Here is a 24,000-nt window from a genome sequence, read left to right on the forward strand (position 1 = left end):
TAACCCCTAAACACTCACTGAACATTCACTGAATACTTACACAATAAACATTCACTAACATTCACAAAATATTCACTAAACCCTAAACCCTCACTAAACATTCACTAACATTCACTAAACCCTAAACTAAACATTCACTATACCCTAAACTAAATATTCACTAAACACTTACTCATAAACATTCATTAAACACTTACGCACTAAACCCTAAACATTTGCTAAATACTTACTCATTAAACATTAACGATAAAAAAAAAAAATCACAACCGTACTAAGCCCCTGTTCAATTTGCGGCTACCAGACCTTTAAAAGATGGCCACTGCCACAAGGCTCTGCAGCGCCACCCTGGTGGAAGACCACGGAACTACGAAGTACTGGCAAAGAGATCGCAACTGCAGGTATATACCCTCTATGGTTTCAACTTGTCTAGCCACCAACGGTAACTATGTGGCTCATGCGCATGTGCAGCTCGAAATATGTCTTCGGTAACATATTTGAATGTTTTTACATAAAAGAACCTTCACACTTTCTCATAAACAGGCCGATTTGTAACATTAATAAATTTATATAACTACAAGAAAGACAAGTTTGTATCAGTTTGCTCATATCATAACAAACAAACGATGGACTTTCAATAATTAAGTTGTGATTTATAGATTTAGCATACATGCAAGCACTGGGACAAGTAAGGCCATTCAGCGCTGAAACGGAAATTGACAGTAAAAGTCTGAAAGGTGTAACAGGGGGGAAACCTTGCAGTTGCACTATGAATCAATTGTTAGGAGAGGGTGGACTGTAAGATGAAAGAGAATATGAATGGGGGTACAGTAAAAGGAATGAAAGCAGTTGCAGTTAGGGGCCGAAGGTATGCTGCAAAGACCCTAACTAATACCTACATTGCACCGCATGAAGTGCACTAACGATACTAACCCCTAAGGCCTAAGGGGATAATTATGTTGTGTCTCACTACAGTAGTCCAGGTTGCATGTAGACCTAAGCCCACAAACTGTCCAGATCACAAGATTTCCTCATTCCAACTTTCATCATGTAGATTTTGTTGCATGAACATCAAACTTAACTTACTATTATACCAAAGTTATATCTACGTCCGTTGCTATTCAGCGAACCTGGTTGCTCTCGGCAGGAAAAGGGGAACAGGGATCAATTGTGAATGTGAAAGATCTCTGTTAAAATATAACTTACGAAAAATTGACAAACAAGAGACCATCCGACCATGGTCCAAGTCATAGCTGCTAATATTAGGAAACAGAAACCTAACACCACGAACCCCTCAGTCTAAAAGAGATAAATCTCTGGCAGAAGCAGACATCCACGCCGGAGAACAGTGTTGTAGTAAAGGAAGGACAAATGATCTAAAACAGGTTGCACTGATTTTATCACTGTTATAAATATATGAGGCCTTACGAACAATACCTAACTTTCGTGCAGCTCATGTTGAAACTTTCATTAGAAGCTTCTCAAAGTTCCACAGAGAATAGTTAAAGCTTCCCATCTGCGTGAATGGGAGATATATATATATATATATATATATATATATATATATATATATATATATATATATATATATATATATATATATATATATATATATATATGTATGTATGTCTGTATGTATGTATGTGTTACAGTAAAGACTGTGAAACCAAGGATTCCACGAAATCCCTGAAATTTTAGGAAATTTGTGAAATCTGCAATTCACTTATGGGTATTTGATCCCCCAAGGGATAGTACTAAACATGGCAAAAGTGATTCATCTATACCATGTTTAGTACTAGCCCCTCGGGAATGAATGTATCTCACCATGTTTAGTACTAGCCCCCGGGGAACAAATGTATTTTGCCGTGTTTAGTACTAGCCCCTCAGGGAACATATATTTCTCCGTGTTTAGTACTAGCACCCCGGGGATCAAATGTATTTCACCGTGTTTAGTAGTAGCCCCTCAGGGAACAAATATATTTCACCGTGTTTAGTAATAGCCTCTCGGGGAACAAGTATATTTCGCCGCTTTTAGTACTAGCGCCCCGGGGATCAAATGTATTCCACCGTTTAGTACTAGCCTCTCGGGGGTCAAATATTCCTAAGTGAATTGGTGACTTCACGAATTCCCTGAAAATGTTAGGAATTTCGTGAAATCCCTGGTTTCACAATATTATTGTAATAACATACATACATACAGTATATATATATATATATATATATATATATATATATATATATATATATATATGTATGTATGTATGTATGTATGTATGTATGTATATGTATATATATATATATCATATACATATTCAGTAATAGGATGGCTACTTGAATATTTTAGCTTGATAACATGTAACATGTAATACTGACAAGGCCAGGCAGAACATTTTATTTAGTGAGCTTTCCAGGTATATAACCCCATCCCAAGGCTGAAAAATATTGACGAAACGTAAAAATCATTTAAATTACAATAAAATAAATTGTCTCACTAAAATCTTAAGAAAAGGTATAAAACAAATAAGATACAAAGTTATGAATGCACATAGAACCCAAGAATAAAAAAAGCTAATAAAACGTAAACAGAACAGAAAATAGAAACTATAAGTGCATCATGAAAAAATGTTTGCGGTTTTCATGTTTCTATTATTCATGTGAGAGACGAAGGTCATGTAATAAACTGGAAAGGCACATAACATTATATATATATATATATATATATATATATATATATATATATATATATATATATATATATATATATATATATAATATATATATATATATATATATATATATATATATATATATATATATATATATACTGTATATACATATATATATAGATGTATATATATACATATATACATGTATATATACATATATGTATATACATACATAAATAATTAAACTAGAATTTACGATGCCCTATTAATTACTGAAAAACTTTCCACACCGTGTAACCTACACCTATGCTTTATGTACACTGGGGCATTGCTATTTATAAACGATCCACTTGAATAAACCTTTCCAGTGTGCTTTGCTGGACTGAGTTTCAGAAATTATTTCAGAATAGAAAATTATTCTACGCCAAAAAATTATAACATAGGCTTACTATTTCACGTCGTTTTGGTGCAATGTGTTTCAGTTAAAACACTGTTCATTTATATATATATATATATATATATATATATATATATATATATATATATATATATATATATATATATATATATATATATATATATATATATATATATATATATATATATATATATATATATTGACACTGAACCTCGGTAGAATTCATAATGCCTACAGATAACCGTATAGGCACTAAATATTGTTATTTGTTGGTTATATGTACCTCACCAGATCAGTTAGTCAGTAGCATGATGACTAATAGGCCTACAGTGACTCACTCACTGAATTTATAGTTCTTCTTCTTTTAACGTGCTTTTTCCCATCTGTATGGGGTAAGCACAATACCTTCTTTTTTTTGAAGGACTCGATCGGCTGCCCTGCCTGTCATCACTTAGACCCCAGTAGCATAAGTACATGTATTGTACCAGTCACCAACGTCCTTTCTCCCAGCAGCGAGAAGCTGTTGCGCGGTTAGGTCGACAGTCGAGACGTGTGAGGTGTCTGTTATGTTTTTAGGAGATGTTGGATGGCTTTGTTTGTGTGTGTATTAGTCTGTAACACCCATTTGCTTTTAAGCAAACTTATCCGCTGATTACATACATAATCCCGGGGTGTCTACACGGATAACAAAGTGTCCACCCCTCTGACCGGTCGGCTGCGGATTTGAACCTGCGCCACAGACCTCTATGAAGTCCGAAGCTGCTGCTCTAACCGACTTGGCCATCGAGGCTCTCATTGAATTTATAGTTCATTTACTACTTAAATTCAGCCAGCCTTGCGTTGGCACAGGTTCTTGCTCTTCAGCAGCCCGTAATATAGTTCATCTGTCCGGAGTCTGATGGATTTGAACAAAGAACGCAATTGAGGTAACATCTGAATAAATGCAGCTATCTCCCGTGGCACTTTCAGTATTTTTTATCGTTCCCTGCACTGACGACATGAAACAACAGCGAGGGAAATCACCAGCGTCTGTCACGCAAGATCTTGAATGAATGATTGGCCTCCGATAATCTGATTGAACCTGTTTTCAACATTTCTTGGATTTTATCAAACAATCGGTTTATTTTCATATTTCCTATTAAGAACAAGTTTGAAAATATCTTGTTGGTGCAAAAAAAAAAAAAAAAAGTTTGGATTATGATTTTATGGTATAGGTTCTGCCAACTAATAGATGTAATATTAGAGTTTAGTCGTACGTCTGGCAGGACTGTGACCTATTTCTTTTCATATAATTTCCCTCTGTTTTTAGTTTTCTGTAAAACTATTGTGCTGGCTTTGTCTGTCCCTCCGCACTTTATTCTGTTCGCACTTTTTCTGTCTGCCCTCAGATATTAACAACTATTGAGGCTAGAGGGCTGCAAATTGGTATGTTGATCATCCACCCTCCAATTATCAACCATATCAAACATACCAAACCTCAGTAGTATTTTTTTTTATTTAAGGTTAAATTTAGCCGTAATCCTGCCTCTGGCAACGATATAAGATAGGCCACCACCAGGCCGTGGTTAAAGTTTCATGGGCCGCGGCTCATACAGCATTATACCGAGACCAACGAAAGATAGATCTATTTTCGGTGGCCTTGATGATACGCTGTAGCGGCTTTACAGAAAACTCGATTGCGCCGAAGAAACTTCGGCGCATTTTTTACTTGTTGGTTTTTCGGTTCCATTCAGGCAATACCTTTTTAATATGAAATATAAAAACTAATTAAAAAGAAAGCAATGAGTAATTTCCTATATTTTGGTAATCATAGAATCAACTTCAAACGATTAATAAAAAATTTTATCTAAAAATGAAAAAAATCTCGTAGGGTGGGTCCACGCCAACCCAACATGCCCCTGATAAGGTTAAGAGGCTTCGTACCATACAGCTGCAACTGTAGAGTCTGGGTTTTATTGGGATAAACGCAGAGACCTTTCAACAGCCATGCAGTTGTAGCCTGGTAACGGCCGAAGTGTGAAAAACTGTCCAATCGGAATTTTGTTGGAGAAACCTAAGAGGTTTCACAAAAGCAACGCTAGCTGAAACCTTGCAATGCCGCCTAACAGTACCGAAGATATCAAGATTTTTGCAAAAACGCCCGTGCGCGTTGTGCCTGCGTGTGTTTGTCCGTTCATAATTAAGAAAGGAAAAATCTTACTATTCACTGAGCTGTGGTCTTCATGAAAAATACAAAGTTCCATTTAAAATATCAAAATACTCGACTTTACATACCCTCCCTAATATTCCGACCGTCACCTCGGTTAGGGAAGACTTGTCATTGTGTAATCCGCTCGATAACCCCGAGACGTGGCGTATCACAACAAGGTCGCAGAACGGCAGAGGTCCTCGGTTGATGCATGATGAATTCATATCGTTTCGTTTCTGATGCATCATTCCACGATGCGCTGAACAGTACGTGCAACATTTCGCCATGACTGCTTAAATGGGAAATTTCTTATGAAATGCAAGAGGTGTTTCTGAGCTTGGATGGGAATAGATAATTCATGGCTCCTGGAACTGGTGTTCCGCGAAAGGAATCTTATTCTGTTATGACGGATTTCATGAAGTCATAACAGAATCAGGTAAAAACTGAAGAGAGAGAGAGAGAGAGAGAGAGAGAGAGAGAGAGAGAGAGAGAGAGAGAGAGAGAGAGAGAAATTAAAATTGTTTGCTGATTTAAAACTAAACTTGTCCCATGTCTATTTTGTCAAAGAAAAGGATAAAAGCATCTTGCTTTTAGCAAACAATTCAAACCAACACAGACTTCAAAAATATTTAAAGTTGTATTTTCCCATTCTTAATGTAAGTAAACTGAATTTAACACCGAAATTCATTTATTATCCTCAAAATATTTCTTAAAATTGATTCAAAATGACCTAACCACAAATCAGTATACGTTTATGAAAGGAATAATACACAGCATCCAAACATAAAATTTGTTCCTTCTGTTTTTCCCAGCCTTTATTTTCCTTCCGTTTTAAAAACCCACAGAAACAGAAATGGATTATATCGTTTATTCCTCTCCTTCTTTTCCTTATTTGCATTTCTGTTTGCAGCGTCCCTTCGGCCCGGAGCTTGTCCACTTTTTAGCCATTTACCTCAATGCTGCTTCCTTTCTTCACTCTTGCTGTCCTTCCACTCCATCTAACCTCTTTCCACTGTCTAAAACATTGAATGATTGAAAGTGCCCCAGTACTTGGCTTTACAGCCGAAATTTCATAAATCAAATCAAACCCTTGTTCAACTCCTTGACTGATATTAATCAGCGGATCAGTCCCTTTGGCCAAAAAGTCCATGACCCAAGTTACTTTTAATCTCATACTATTATTAAATAGTACCTTTTTCTCAGTCTGCTTCCCATTCCTAAAAGTAATTAAAAATAATCCGTATCTGGACACAAGTAACGTGGTTTCTATGCAAGTTCTTAAAAATGACATATTCTCGTTTTTTTTTTTTTTTTTTAGTACCTCATTACATACTCATCTTTTTTAACCCGTCGATGCCTATGATTGTTGTAACGCCAGCTTATAGCGTAGTATAGTTCATACCAATAAATCATCAAATAATGCGTCCGTCCAATCTCCAATACAGAATTTCTTATAAACATCAAAGAAACTCCGTTTCAATGTTTTTACCCGATACCTCTCTACGTCTGAGTTTCATTTTGATATCTCACACTCAGATGAAACCGCAAAGAACACGTGGCCAGACCTCGCAATATTGTTGCAAGAAATTCATATCAAATCTAAATGTTGATCAAGGTTCTAATGGACGGGTTATCGTCCCATGGCCGAGTTTTCCATATCATAAGAATTCTGGAATAAATTTCAAGTCCTTCTCTTTCTATAAACACGAAAGTCTGGAAAAGAAAAAGTCAAGTAAATGTGCGTATTATACACACACACACACACACACACATACATATATATATATATATATATATATATATATATATATATATATATATATATATATATATATATATATATATATATATAAATATAAATATACATGTGATAATATACATACAAATATACATGTGTGTTATTAAATATACACATACATGTACATGCATACATACACACACATATATATATATATATATATATATATATATTTATAATACATATACATAAATACATACATACATACATATATATTATATACGTGTGTGTGTGTGTGTATAATGTATTGTCAAGACTACTTGGAAAAAAAAAAAAAAACACGAGGCAGGCATAGAAAACCCCAACGAACAATAACAGGAAGTCCAAAATGAGGACTGACACGAGGGTGGGGGGCGGGGGGTGGGGGGGGGAGGCAGCAAACCCAGAGAATGACAGGACCACCAGACCAGACCGAGGCTAAAGAGCAGGGAGCGCAGAGATGACCTGCACATTTATTAAGGGCGGTTGACTTTAAAGGTGCACGGAGACCAACAAGTCCCCAACACGTCATTAATCTTTTCTCATTGGATGCATTATGTACGCCTCCATCATGAGGCCTCAGGACCCCGCAGCCAAGCATTACAGTTGGCTGGGGCTAACCAGCTCGGAAGACTGCAGCTTGAGGTTGCTTTGGGAAAATTAATTTTAATCATTTTTTTTTTTTTATTTAATTTTTTTTATATATATATTTTGACCACCCTATCATCACCGGCTCATAAACATGATGATTACCGACTCATTGACATCACTGAGAAAATTTCTTTCCATCGCTATATCAGCATTGTTTGCCGTGCTTGCAATCGAAAACACTTACGTTAAAAGTGAATATTGCAACGTTCATGGCAACAAGACCTGCCACTGAAAGAAAGTATAAACATGAACGGCTAAGTCATGCCCAATTCACTGGAGTTAAGTCTGAGGTAATTCAGTTATCTTAAGAACCAGTCTGCATTGTAAAAGACAAATCCTGTGTCCTTTATCTTTAAATAAATTTCAATTGTAGTAATCTTTACATTTCTTATCTATTTCTGAAGTATTATTCATAAGATTATGATTCTGATAACGAAGCTGGAACCAAATAAATAATGAGGCAGCATTATATAATCACCAGTTCCCCCCCCCCCTCTCTCTCTCTCTCTCTCTCTCTCTCTCTCTCTCTCTCTCTCTCTCTCTCTCTCTCTCTCTCTCTCTATATATATATATATATATATATATATATATATATATATATATATATATATATATATATATATATATATATATATATATATATATATATATATATACTGTATATATATATATATATACATATATATATATATATATATATATATATATATATATATATGTATATATATGTGTGTGTGTGCACAATAGAGTCAATAAGAATTTATATCTCTCTTGAGGGATCAGTGGTCAGAAGTCACTATACATCGTTAGTTATAAATCAAGCAGCGATTCGAATCCCACTGGTGACAAAGAACTTATCACTATAGTTCACCCTGGTGTTAGTCATTTCCCGAAGTGTAGTGAACTGGATACTAAATGTTGGTTGCAGAATATTTTTTATCATGAAAAATGTCCTTTAAAAGGAGATGAGCCATTTCCTATTAGACCACCAGACTTAAATAACAGTATTTTCGCCCTTTCTATCACACTCATGCAGACGTTGTAAAAGTGACAAACAATAAGCATTTAAGTCTTACATTTGACTTTGTGCAGCTGGATACAAAGACAAGGAATGTATGATAGTTCGTATGTTTAGGGAGAGGATGCTGGCTATTATACAGCACACTTTGGAGGCCAAAGTAAGTTGGTCAGGGCACGAGGAAAGACTAAGAATGACTGTGCCTGGTGTGACTGAAAGATGTAGGAAAAATGAAGGGCTATCAATTCTTTCATAAAGAAAACTGTGGAGAAAGGTGCGTGTGAGTAATTTCGTTGCGATACAAAAAGTTAAGTATACCTTAGTTTTACCAGACCACTGAGCTGATTAACAGCCTCCTAGGGCTGGCCCGAAGGATTAGACTTATTTTACGTGGCTAAGAACCAACTGGTTACTTAGCAACAGGACCTACAGCTTATTGTGGAATCCGAACCACATTATAGCGAGAAATGAATTTCTATAACCAGATATAAATTCCTCTAATTCTTCATCAGCCGGCCGGAGACTCGAACTCGGGCCTAGCGAGTGCTAGCCGAGAACTCTACCGACTCGCCCAACGAGGAACTAGCAAACGTGAAATCTGGTATTTCTTATAATTAGGAGAAAACAATAGCAACAACGGAGGGCCTAGCATGAATAAGTGGAGAATCTTATGAAAAAGTGTTCTGAAAGTGGTCTGACTTTTGGGAATATTTAGGCAACAATTAATTTTCAAACTTATCCGGAGGGAAAAGTGTCTGATACATTAATTGTTAGAGCAAAGCACATGGAAGAACAAGTAAATGGATGGAATGGTGAGAGTGGCTGAAGACATAACTAGTTATATCTGGGTAAAACAAAAACTAAAAAAAAAAATCTCTTCAGCTAACGAAGAAAAAAGCATGATTTGGCCATATAGTCACGAAAAAAAGTGTGATTACCATATTGGGAGAATAAAATATGCACTAACATTTGAAGAATGGGGTCACTTGCCAACAAGAATGCTGGCAGACATAGGCAAATAAGGAGGAATAAAGGAAGCTACATGAGATGATGAGATTTAGTGGCGGAAAAAGTTCAAATGTCTGAAGTTGTAAGACATGCAACAAGATCATACAGAGGTATACAAGAGGATGTATAAGGCAGGCAGAGACAAGATAGTGAGAGATAAAAAAGGGAAAAAATTAGCTTTTAGTGCAAACTTAAACACACATTTTTAAACCCCAGTTATACTAGAGGGAAGCTGATGCAGACAAAAAGTTAATAAACAAATGAAACTTGGAATAAAGTTGCAAATGTACATAGACTATTTGAAATTATTAAAGTCATTTGCTAATAAATTATTAAATAATTTTTAGGTTTTTGAACAAAAAACAGAGTCTGAAATGCTGAATGAGGTTTAAATGTAACAGATAATGGTATGAGTTAATACGTTAATCATTGAATACACAGTGAGGAAGGTAGCACTAGTTTTATGAGAGGGTTTTATAAAAGAGGAACTGCAGGAGTGTTTGCAAGGTGGAAGTAGGCGGAGTAGACAGGCTGTTAATGAGTCTCCTACACTGATATAAGATAAAGTTACTTTTGAATTCAAGTAATATTGTTCTTCATACAGTATTTCCATACAGAGAGTAATGAGCCTGGGAACAATAAATTATTTCTCCAATAATTTAGGCAGTAAGCAAAAAACGTGATAAATGAAAATGAATTACAACATTAAATCATTAAATCAAAATACGTATAAAATATGGTAAAATTAATAAATACAATAATGACGTGTTTTTTACTGGACTTTATTTGCTTCATGGTATTATTACCGTGATCAATGATCAGTACAATCCAGGCAACAGATATGTCAGAGAAAAAAAAAAAACAGGTTTTCCTATAATTTTCATAACCTCTTATGAGCAATCAAATAGCACTTCAATGCCATTTCTGGTCAGTGTTTTAAATTCTGTTTGATTACCTAGGCCTTTTCACTCCGGGCCACAATTTAATTGGCAGAAAGTATGGGTGTGGACAGAAATATTCTAAATTCAGAGAGAGAGAGAGAGAGAGAGAGAGAGAGAGAGAGAGAGAGAGAGAGAGAGAGAGAGAGAGAGAGAGAATCAAAATTCAAAGCACAACATTCCTAAATTCAAGGTGATGCAACTTGCATCTTCCAATATAGAAACAAAACCCAAGAAAAGAGAAAAGTCTCTCAGGAGTACTTTCTCAACTATGAATAAAATCTATGCCTTGAGTAGTTTCGCCGGTCACTATGCTCAGGCATGGAAAGCTAATACCATTTCTATGAGGCAAAAGAGAGTCCGTTGTTCATTTGCGATAAAGGGAAGACAGCAGACTCAAAGTACGAGAGAAAACAAAAGTTTTTAGTTCTCTGTAAGAGAAAACTACTGAAATGGCTTTGTCTGTCCGTACGCCCTCAGATCTTAAAAATTACTGAGGCTGGAGGGCTGCAAATTTGTATGTTGATCATCCACCGTCCAATCATCAAATATAACAAATTGCAGCCTCTAGCCTCAGTAGTTTTTATTTTATTTAAGGTTACAGTTAGCCATAATCGTACTTCTGGCACCGCTGTAAGTACCAACAACGCAGGCCGCCACCGGATCGTGGCTGAGTTTCATGTGCCGCGGCTAAGAGGCTAAGAGTTTCATTGGCCGTGGTTGAAAGTTTCATACAGCTTATACGCGGTACAGAAAATTCGATTGCGCCGCAGAAACTTCGGCTCATTTTTCACTTTTTATGGTGACCACTTACAGCATGACATGCTGAAAGTGGACATCCATCTTAACCTGTGAGATACTGAGACATTTAACAGAGATTACCCAAGTCTTCAGGGTCAGTAAGATGAAGCTTAAAAATATCTTAACAGTATGGTAAAAGCAATCTTGAATCCCCCCCACCATATAAAAATTTTAAATATTTTATTTTTTGTATTAATGCTGAACAAACATCCAGAAGTTCTTAACAGTTTTTAGGGTGATGCTGTAAAGTACATTTGAAAATATTTTGATTCATTTAGATATTATTGATAAACTTTTTTTAATCCCTTACGATCACGAAGGTAAACTTTTATTTAAAACAGACTGAAAGATACAATGCGGGGAATTTCCGAACTTAACTACATCTTTACTGAAGAAGAAAGAAAAGCAATCATCATTAGCAACGGTCGGCACGGAACAGATCTCAGACGCGTCAGGTACGAGATGAAATCATTCTGTTGACCTTTAATGGAAAGATGGATATGGAGTCACATTCCACTTAACCGTATTTCCAGACTGATCCACGAACCGCTGTGAAATTTAATTTGATTGGCATCTACTTTTCCAGCCAACCAGCCATCTTCTGATCCGTGTGGTAATTTCAAGGTGCATGTCCAAGACGGCTTAGAAGTCCACGACGGTACATTACATAAATAAAAAAAAATAATGTAACTTCTATACTGGATATATATTACTTTAGTTAAGGAGTAAGAAACTATTACAGCTTAGAAAAAGGTCAGTTGTGGTGGTGAATGAGATTAGGCTATGTGCAAAAATTTTTTCAAGCAAAATTTTCAATAGAAAAATATCTTATTGTATGCGGCACGATGTTCATCTATTAGTTTAGCTTTCTTAGAGAGAAAAAATAGAGATAACACGACGTATCACAAAGATGCGTCCTATTCGCAGTTTCCTACGGTTGCCTCCACTTTGCGTTCGTGAGTGTACGTCTTTGAGCCGGTTACCATAACCCAGCAGTGTCAATGACCTCGGAACTGACAAAGCAAAAGGAAAAAAAATCAAGGTACGGTAATCAGCTGATGCTGGTGAACGTTTCTAGGATGGGAAGTTTATCACTAATATGAAATAAATAACTGCTGTTCATATTTACCAAAAGGAAACGGCTTTTTGTGACTTATCTATCTATCTATCTTTTTGTCTATCTATCTGTTATATATATCTATCTAATCTTAACTTTTGACATATTTATCTGTACTATAATTATTAAACAGAAATCTGTATATTATATTATTCAGATACATGAATTATATATCTCTCCTTTATCTGCAATACAGCCTGGATATATATATATATAAATATATATATATATATTCTTATATATATATATATATATTTTCATAAGTATGTATCTAAAACAGATGCATTGTTCTCTGCAAGCCACTTTGTATGTATATTTGAAAAAATGTCATGTAACCTGTAAAACTCTTAACATGTGGTCATTTCTAAATATGTTGTTCCTTTCATTGTTTCCCCTTACTACAACCCGGGTTATAAAAGGGCCTCCTCACAACATTGCTGGCTCTTGGAACCATTGTGAGTACTCCATAACGTCACGCCATTGTTCCTTGGTCCAGTTTTATATTTCTTACAAAAAGCCAGCCTTTTCTTCTTCATGCCGTCTGTGAACCTTGGCAGTACCCAGGTCATACCCGAAGCGATGTTTCCAAGGATCAGGATGCTTTTTCTTGAGTCCAGCTGCTGTAAATGAAGGATTATTTAATACTTACCTCTTCAGAAAATCTGTTAAGTATACCTTAGTTTAACCAGACCACTGAGCTGGATCAGTAACAGGCCTTTTCTTCATTTGTAAGCTTATGGCGTCCCATTATGTCAATGACAAACTGACTGTGGGCCTCCAAAGATGACTGAAAAATGGAAGTCAGGGGCTGACAGATTTATCATCTCACACTAACAGCTGACTGAGAATTCCACCAGTTTTCCCACTTATATGGGTCCAAGTAATCTGCCAACCATACCACAAATCTCTGGTGACAGTGGTATGGTTGCCCACACTAATTTTGAAGTTGACAAACAATTGATAAGATTATTTCTGCATTTTTGCTGTAAATATTAATTTTGCCGCCACTACATATATATATATATATATATATATATATATATATATATATATATATATATATATATATATATATATATATATATATATATATATGTTTGACACCCACACTATAAAAGAACCTTGGTACTCCATTGGCCGCCTTTAAGTATACCTTAGTTTAACCAACCACTGGGACAGCCTACAGCTGACCCGAAGGATTAGATTTATTTTACGTGACTAAGAACCAATTGGTTAATCAGCTTAAATCCCACATTATACCGAGAAATAAATTTCTATCACCAGAAATAAATTCCTCTAATTCTTCATTGGCCGGCCGAAGACGCGAACTCGGGCCTAGCAGAGTGCTAGCCAACAACTCTACCGACTCGCCCAACGAGTGCCGCTTAATATACCGGCGAATTTTACCCAACTAGCAGCGAGTCAATTGGTAGCACTTCATTCGAATTACACCTTCACCGTCAATATGATAGAAATAATGAAGACATGAGAACGTGTTTCGCAGAAATAAATTTCTGACTCACATCGGGACCGAAGCCCGGTCTTTTAACTGATTGACAACATAGGGTGGCTTTAAATTCTACCATAATATGGTTCTAACTGCATATCTAGGTCAACAGACAGACTAAAGCTGGCGAGTTAAATAGTGGAAACAACCTTCACTACGACATTCGAAAAAGACCTGGAACTGATGTGAGCTCACCAGCTTATAAGTGTGCTCACATTTGAACGTTACTCCAAACTCAGTACTTTTGGAAGTGGTGTGTGTGTGTCTAATGAGTGCGTGTATAGACATACAGATATATCATGCGCACTTATAAGCATGAACCGCAAAAGGTATACAACAAAGCCATAATAGGTAAGATGTTAACACAAATAGCATGCCACAAGTACTTCTTGGTTACTCTCCATTGGACAACATTCAATTATGATGACATTACAGTTATATAAACAGCTTGGCAACAGACATATGATTTTTAGATATAAAGACGTTCCCAAAAATACTGAATTTCCAGCACAAATTTTGTGAAAAATTAGAGACGTAATCATGCGGAATGTTAATTTTAAGTTATAGTGTTATAATGGATAAACTACAAACACCTATATGCATTCAAATATACACACAACATTCATGCTATGGGTCCCCACCTAAGATTCCCGTAAAAGACTAAAAACATAGCCGAAACTATAAAAAAAAAAAAACTTAGTATTTTAACGTTTATTCACTGGATGTAAAAAAATTTACAGACAATTTGACTTGCGCACGGCCAACTCAGAGACAATCTACAAAGACTTAAGCTTGGGCCTAATCTCACCAAGATGATTACGACAAGAGATTTATGTCGGAATCGGCTATAAACTCTCGATGCTCTTAAAATTCGTGAGCTTAATGCTGAAATCTCATTAAAAAAAGGACTTCAATGTAAATTCTTCATCTGAGAAGGAAAACTTTATTTGATTTTTCTTTATGAAAAACTGTCAAACGATTTTGAGAGTTTAAGTTACATACAGGTACATACTGTACATATTCTATGTCATTACTTACAAAATTATTATCGCTGCGCTGGTATGTACTTAGCGAACTTGCATAGTGAGTGTTTAACTAAGTAGATTAGTAAACACAAACATACCAATCCACAAACAACTACATGTCCGTGCAAACAATACCTTGCGTGTTCATCGGAGTTCTCTGCTGGCACTCTGCTGGGCCCGCGTTCGAGTCGCCGACCTGCCAATGAAGAATTAGAGGAATTTATTTCTGGTGATAGAAATTCATTTCTCGCTATAATGTGGTTCGGATTCCACAATAAGCTGTAGGTCCCGTTGCTAGGTAACCAACTGGTTCTTGGCCACGTAAAATAAGTCTAATCCTTCGGGCCAGCCCTAGGAGAGCTGTTAATCAGCTCAGTGGTCTGGTTAAACTCAGGTATACTTTATACCCACAAGACTTTCAGTGATGGCATAAAAACTATATTATCTATTCGAGCCGTTATGCGAAATCATTTTTACCTATTCATCAACATGAAAACCCTCTCACAACTGTGATTATCTCCCCAGCACCCCTCCCCCCAATCTCATTATGCCCTCATTATCACCAGCGCACTTTTCCCCCAAACCATAGACTCTTAACGTTGCCTACTCTTCCTTCGTAAGTAGTGATTCATCTCTCTCTCTCTCTCTCTCTCTCTCTCTCTCTCTCTCTCTCTGTGTGTGTGTGAAACTGATAGAGAGACTGATAAATTGTAAAAATTGGGTGAGACTGACATCTTGCGTCGTTGTCTTTAATTAGTTTATAACCAATTTGCTAACATGTCTAAGCAAGGAAAATAGAACGTCATATATGTTTAATCAGAGTATTTGGTACATAACAAGCATTATTACCTGTAATAATAATAATAATGCTACTCATAATAATCTTGTTTACACGAGATTACTATATATATATATATTATATACATACTTCTTCTTCTTCTTTTAACATGCTTTTATTCCCATTTTTGTATGGGGTAAGCACGATGCCTTCTTTTGAAGGACTTTTTGATTTGGCTTTGGGGTAGACCTGTGGTCTCGATCGGCTGCCCTGCCTGACATCGCTTAGACCCCGGTACGTATGTTTCATGTATCATACCCGACCCAACGCCCTTTCTTCCCAGCAGCGAGAAGTTATTGCGCGGGTATGGCGAGAGTTCGAGACGTGTGAGATGTTTGTTATGTTTGTAGAAGGTGTTGTAGTGGCTATGTTTTGTGTGTGTATTTAGTCTGTAACATCCATTTGCTTTTTAAGCAAACCTATCCGTTGATTACATATATAATCCCGGGATGTCTACACGGATAGCAAAGTGTCTGCCTCTCTGACCAGTCGGCTGCGGGTTTTGAACCCGCGCCACAGACCTCTACGAAGTCCGAAGCTGCTGCTGTAACCGACTGAGCCACCGAGGCTCGAGTATATATATTATATACGTATATATATATATATATATATATATATATATATATATATATATATATATATATATATATATATATATATATATATATATATATACACAGGTACATATATATACACATATACATATACTGTATATATATAGGTAGATAGATAGATAGATAGTAGACAGATAGATAGATGGACATCATGACGACTAATGTAGCACAAAACTCATTAAAAATTTCAATTACCTCCTTCCACTCCAAGTTACGAAGCTAATGTAATAACCGCCTTTCGAAAATTGCTGATATCGTCCCTTACTTGACTTTTCTCGTCGAAAATGCTCTGCCGCTTTTTGGACTCTAACCTTAAAATCTGTAAAGGTCCCCTCCGAATTGTAACCTAGAAAAATATCCCTTTCAATAACAAAAAAGTATCCAAACGTTACACATGATACATAAGGAGATAATGACCCCAGAATGAGATATAAATACGAGTAAGAAAAAAATATACGTAATGGAATCATAAGCTTAACCGTTAATCTTCTCATGAAAAAGTAAGCCACATACCTGAACGGATCACCAACATGATAATGATAAAAATTACACGACATAAAAGGCAATGGTAATTTGCGTTACTCAGAACCTCTGGCCCAGTAATACCTTATTAACTTAATTAAGTTGCAGTGTGCCGTAAATTCCGCCATTCCATTCACATCCACCGCAACCATACCTCATGACCATTAACTAACCCATTATCGGGCTCACAGACTACGTGCTGTAGCCGGCTGGTGATTTTTTTCTCTTGGGGGGTGGGGGGTGGGGTTTGGGTCACACAATCCACACCATGGAATTAGAATTTGACAATATATACCACAGGTGCTTTCTTGTTACATTCTCATGGCACAGAACGACCATACCGTAAAGCACACTGGAGGATTTTAGCTGGAATCTTATACACTATGAAGAATAAGAGTAAATGGTATCAAGAGATCAGACTTAAATGCGAGCAAGTAAATTTCTGAATAATCATGATAAATTTAATGACTTGTTAATGAAACCGAACACTGAACACTTGGTGGTGTGAGAGAGAGAGAGAGAGAGAGAGAGAGAGAGAGAGAGAGAGAGAGAGAGAGAGAGAGAGAGAGAGAGACTTTCCAATCTACCACACGTCAAAAAGACAACTTTACCATAAGGTGTCAAACCAATATTCTAAAAATTCGGACAATGTCACATATCTATATATTAACTTGTAGATACTAATCATACATACACAACTTTTCAATAGCCATAAGCCTACAAAAAACTAGTCTGTTGATTTTCCCCTTGCCATAGCGACAGAGCTTAAATAGGTAACTAATGCTTAGTTACTGTCAGCCACTCTCTTCAAAATTTGTTCATGCATTTTTATAAAGAACGTTTAACGAGCTTAGAGTCGCAGTTCTTAAAATCTTGGCAAAATCACAAGCTCAGCAGAGCTGAAAAGGTCTTCTTCATTCCCCGTGTATGCATATTTCCACCGACAGAGACTCAATGATTTTCAAAGCATGGGAAGTTGTACCAAACTGTATATACATCATTCTCACGGCATTATCATTCAGATGCTCAACGCTTGTAAAATTACGTGTAAATTCAATGGGGAAAGATGCCGAAACACATAAGCAGCACTCTTAAAAGAAAGGCTATACAGGCAAATTGAACACACTTCCACAGGCCACTAACTTGCTAGCTTTTCAAGGACCTGGTCATATAATCATTGGAGCAACAATCAAATTTTTATAGAGACAGGAACTAAAGTCAGTTTTAAAAGTATCTGATATTAAAGGTTAAAACAAAACCTAACTTTACAAATGTCACTTGTGATAGCCAACAACCAAAATTTATAAGGAAATAAAAAAAAAATAAAATTATCTCTTCCACACAAGATAGTTAAACAAAATGTGTTACAACTACACACATATGTTTGCTAACCAGTTTTCCATCTATACGTGCTGAAGCAAAAAACCATCAAGATTAAAACAATCTCAAAAGTAATATGGAGAGCAACAGATGATAAATACAGACTACGGATTGTGTTTCCAGCCATAGTAGTCTTTAATTTATGTCACGAGCCTAGATATAGGACAGGGAATAATTGTGGAAAGCGACGATTGGTATTGTTCTTAGTTGCCTGAGAAGCAGCACTTAGCACCTACTTCATCCAAGTAGCGTGAGTAGTGAACCACATTAAAACGAAAACTTTTTGCAAAACCAATTACCATATATTCCTGCACAGTACCTAGGAATTAGCTGCCGTAAATGGCCTTATTGCTATGTAACACGAAATGGCTTAATGTAGTAAAAAGCCGAAAAGCAATTTTCATATAGCGGTTCCTTTGATAGTTTTGCGAAAGTGGGTATCATTAAGGACAATATACCAAACACATTTGGCATGAATTTCCCATATTTTGAACGTAGCTTTCGGAAGTTTTCCAACTGTTCACTTTGCACCGTAAAGGAAAGGCTCTATTTCCCACATGGGAACAAATACACAATCTTGGTAGGTAGATGATCATCTCTCATGAAAGTTTTGAAATTCCTTGGAAATTAGTGCTCTCTCTCTCTCTCTCTCTCTCTCTCTCTCCGCATACAAAGAATAAATAAGATCTATCATGAGTTCCTGTAATCTCTATTTGACACGAAAATCAAGGTATATAAATGGAAAGAGCTTATCCATATGAAAGACCTCAATTGCTTCCATTTCCATTTCGAAATCGGCAACAAACGTCGAAATTCGCAAGTTTCCATTCCATTTTGATCTCTAAACCAAACGCCTACTTCACGAAAAAAACACGCTGACATTTCCACCGGTCGCATCCTAAATGAGGGTTCCGAACATCTCCTATGGTGGTGCCATTACCCGCCCCAAAACCTTAATGCGTTCTCTATCGGCTTATCAGCTCCACTTCCAGCGTTTTTTGGCATACCGTCCATCACACCTGATAAGGAGGAGAGCTTAATTAGGAATGCCGGGGAAAATTAAAAATATTGAAAAAAGAAAGCTTCCTCCGTTTACTCCCAAAGCCTTTCTCAGTTCATCCCCGATAAGGAATTAAAATTTCAAGCGATGCTCTTGCTCCGTCTCGACGCCAAATGCGATAAAACAATCCCATTTCCCAACGGCGTCGCTCAACGGTTATAGCGCTGTACACCACACCTTCATCTAGGCTCCAGAATATCAAATAAGGATTTTCTTATTGTTTTTGAGGGGAATGGATGGAGGGAGAGAAAGGAGAGGGAGGGAGGAGTGATCAATACAGCCGTAGTTACCAAGGTATACTCTTGCCGTAAAGTGCCAACTCAAGACGCATGCAGTCTGTGATGCTGCCTGTAGCATCCACAGGTTATGTATTCTATGTAACTGCCGTACTTCAAGTTATATTTTTATTGAAAAATTATTAAACTGAAAAACTGAGATACAGGCACAAAGGGCACATAAGTTACAATCTACTGACCCATATGCAGCTAGCTACTAACTGAAAAATACCAACTTTTCTAGAACAGAAATTTATATATATATATATATATATATATATATATATATATATATATATATATATATATATATATATATATATATATATATATATATATATATATATATATATATATATTATATATATATATATATATATATTATATAAATATTATAAATATTGACTGTTCGACCTCTCTTCCTTGTTATCAAATAATAAAAATTTACCTTTGTTAAAGTAAGAGGGCAGATAATGTAGGCCATTAGCATGCGAAGAAGTATGTGAGAAGGAGTGTTTTCAAATTAAATTCGCCAACGGGTGAGACTTTTAGCTTAGAGGGTCATAGAGGGACACAGTTTTGCTAGAACAGACCTTAGTTATACCGTTCTTAAAACCCACTTGTCTCTACCCGGTGTACTGGCGAGACTATTGTCATTTCAGGTCAAGTCCTGGCTAGGCGGAGTTTTCAAGCAAACAGCGAGAAGCTGCCCCACCATCACCAGACTCTCCACATAGCTGCCATAGAGCATGGATGTGGCCGTGCTGTCTTCCAAGCATCCTTTGTTCTCTCTCCTTTGTTCAAAATGAGAAAATTGTTATTCCAACAGACCAAGGAATCTTATGCAACTGATCACTGCATTAGCTAACCCAGCAATAAGTCTGATATGACAATTACTCCCAGTTCTTTTCCCTTCGGCTGAAACTCTCATTTTTCCTTTTTCAAATTTTCCTCTCTTGAACAGTCACTGACTAAGAAATCTTAGTAAAACATATCCCATTTATGAAGTCATCTATTCAGTAAAATTACTGTTGTCTAGTGAAGTCACACAACTTATCCTCCATGGGGTTAAAAGTCTTATTCTTGACCTAAGAATCATCCCCTTGTGATTAAGTAATGACAAGTGAGAGTTTCTGTAATGCAATATTGTTACCTGGATAGGTCGTTTTCCAAAACTGTGTACACATTGGGCCTGCACAACATCCTCTTTCTTGGAGAAGAATCTGCATCATTAGTACCAAGAAGCCTCAATCCAACCTTGCAGTAAATGCCTGATAAGGCGTCTGAGAGGCACATAAATCTGCTGTGTTCATGTCTATATAGCACTGAGGTGTTTGTCCTCAGAGGAACTAACATTCTGAGTTGCTGTTAGCTCCTGTAAATAATCCATTTCATTTATTTTACTTTTGTTGAAACTAGTGTTCCAGCAAGTTTCTTGAATTCATTCATGTGGTTATGAAATAAACCTGTATTCTTTATTAACTAGTGTAAACTGGCACCCTGATATATTCAATATCTGTCCTTTAGAGTTAATTTTAGCCTCAACTGACAGAACTACTAATGGGTCTTTAAGGTAACAAAGCAAGGCAATATAAATCCAATCAACTAATTGTTAAACTCATAAGCCGAATGAATATATATAACAATATATATATATATATATATATATATATATATATATATATATATTATATATATATATATATATATAATATATATATATATATATTATATATATAATATATATATAATGAATGTATATGTTTTTCTGTGACTGATGAAAAACTGCTTGAATATACACTAATAACATAAAACAAATAAAACACGGGTACATTAAGTAGTTACAAAAATAAATAAATAAATATAAAAATAAAACAACGAAAAGTGCTTGTGCGTTTCAAGCATAGGAACTCCCGCTAAACTATTGTGGCCATAATACAAAAGGTACGGTACTGTCCATGATTTGCAATCACTGGTTATATGGTGACCACTAAGCATAATGACGAGTGTGGAACCTGAAATAACCAAATGTCATAAACAGTTGCAGAGATACTCCAAAGTAAAACTGAGAGGGGTAAGCTCTGAGGGTTCCCAGCTACCGCAAGATGCTGACCGCCCAAGACTACCCTGAAGCCAAGAATAGGGGACAGGAACTTCACAAATGCAATAAAAAAACTAAACGTTACAATTAATAAAGTGAAAAATATCGTCAAATGTCCTAATGTCCAAAGCACAAAAATGGAAAAAGTATATCTTAGTTTAACCAGACCACTGAGCTGATTAACAGCTCTCCTAGGGCTGGCCCGAAGGATCAGATTTATTTTACGTGGCTAGGAACCAGTACTGGTTACCTAGCAACGGAACCTACAGCTTACTATGGAATTCGAACCACATTAAGACGAGAAATGAATTTCTATCACCAGAAATAAATTCCTCTAATTCTTCATTGGCCGGTCGGAGAGTCGAACGCTGGGCCAATGGAAAAGGGTGAAATTGTGAGCATATAGAAACACTGCAGAAATGGCACTTCTCGATAACATGCAACTTTCATACATTTTTTGTGAAAGTAGGTTCGAAATAGAACAAAAAATTTCAGAGCCTGATTACCAGAATATATGAGAAAATAAAATGATTAACATTCCATAAAAGATATGGGTGAATTACTGGGAGAAAAAAGTATTTCAGGCAATTGAAGTGCATAAAAAAAAAAGCCGAGAGATCAGAAATGTATGTGAGGCTTGCTACATCTTGATCTTGATTCTGGTTGATAAACAGCGGTCTTCTTCGTGGTTGCATAGTTAGAGGAAGAACTAAATTACTGATATCCGCTTTCTAGAACCACCCCATAATAAGGGAGAGGTTTTTTGTTAACACCTATGAAGAAAAGGAACAGGCCACAGGGGAGATAGAGGGGGGGCTTGGGAATTCTTCTTATCCGCGACAGTAACCTTTATAGTGAGAGACTGGGAACTTGCACCTGAGAGAGAGAGAGAGAGAGAGAGAGAGAGAGAGAGAGAGAGAGAGAGAGAGAGAACACTTGAACAAAAACGATAGGTAACCATCGATTAAGAATGAAGCGAAACCCATCACCGCTGCCTCCTTTCTCCCATTGTTTTAGTCCCTCGGCTGTCCTCCACCTTGACTCTGACCTCTGAAGCGGTGCTCCCTGTTGCTTTGGGATCTGTTAGTGTCGCTTGTTGACCAATTAAAGGCCATTACAATTCAACAAACGGTAGGCGGTGAATTTTCTCCCATTTTTTTTAACGACGAAAGCGCCGCTGACGGACTACAACGAAAGGAAGTTTTCATAAATTTCGTTCACAAAATGACACTGAGCGAAAATAAATTGTTTGATAAAAATAAAATAGAGAGCATAGATAAATGAAAGGAGGGGAGAACTATTGTTGTAGGGGGGTGGGAGGTTAAGATATATATAGGTGCAGTCGCTGTTAATCTGATTGCGTCAGGTTTTCTTTATTAACAATATACGAATGATGCATCTAGCAAAGTAACGAAAACAAAACAAAAAATACACTTCAAACTGAAATTGCAATCTAACTGTGGCTCTCTGAGGCTCAATCCAGAATGTATAGATCACCTTCCAGAAATGAAAGTTCACGGCACAAAGAGAATCCATCGAAACAATGAAAGTGTTAATGAGACGAACGCGGTGACTGATGATATCTCCAATTTTCTCAGTTGTCTGACCACGGAGGTCAAAAAAAGTTCGGCCATTCTTTAACCACTCTTCTCCCCTTTCGGTTCCTGTCCTGACAACGAACTCAAGAGAAAAGGAATTCCCCAGGGCGTTAAAATGAAGAGTATTAACTGTTTACATTAAGCACAAAAGATTTAATTTTTTGGACAATGAATAATTTCCAGTCGAAGCAATGATCAGAAATAACACATTGTGAAAATTTGACTTTCTGACCCCGAAAATTCCAGTCGCAAACCTGAAATTCCATCGACCACGCTGTATCCTACAAGCTTTAATTGGACAATTAAAAGTGAAAAAGAAAAACAAAAAGAGAGAGAAAAAAAGCACTAAACGAGTTACTGCTGCGTGACCTTGGGGATAAGGCAGAACCGCCTTAACCAATCTTTGTCTAATGTCCCATTATCTGTTACTGCATCTTCCCAGCCAAGTCGGAGAACAAAATTAATGAAAGGACGTAACCATATATGCATGCATGTATGTAT

The 24,000-nt window shown here is 36.4% G+C and overlaps 1 protein-coding gene across 4 annotated transcripts in view; it reads right to left on the bottom strand.

The window, feature by feature from the left end:
• Positions 1-24,000, bottom strand: part of LOC136852684 (latrophilin Cirl-like) — a 1,484,851-nt gene that overhangs the window by 1,421,081 nt on the left and 39,770 nt on the right. The window contains exon 2 of one of the 4 annotated variants that reach the window (XM_067127652.1): positions 15,247-15,307. The exons of the other annotated variants lie outside the window; for them this stretch is intronic. The gene's annotated coding sequence lies outside the window, so the exon portion shown is untranslated. The remainder of the gene's footprint in view (positions 1-15,246; positions 15,308-24,000) is intronic. 4 annotated transcript variants of the gene reach the window in all.

This window comes from Macrobrachium rosenbergii, chromosome 3, assembly GCF_040412425.1.
Source record: "Macrobrachium rosenbergii isolate ZJJX-2024 chromosome 3, ASM4041242v1, whole genome shotgun sequence".
NCBI lineage: Eukaryota > Metazoa > Arthropoda > Malacostraca > Decapoda > Palaemonidae > Macrobrachium > Macrobrachium rosenbergii.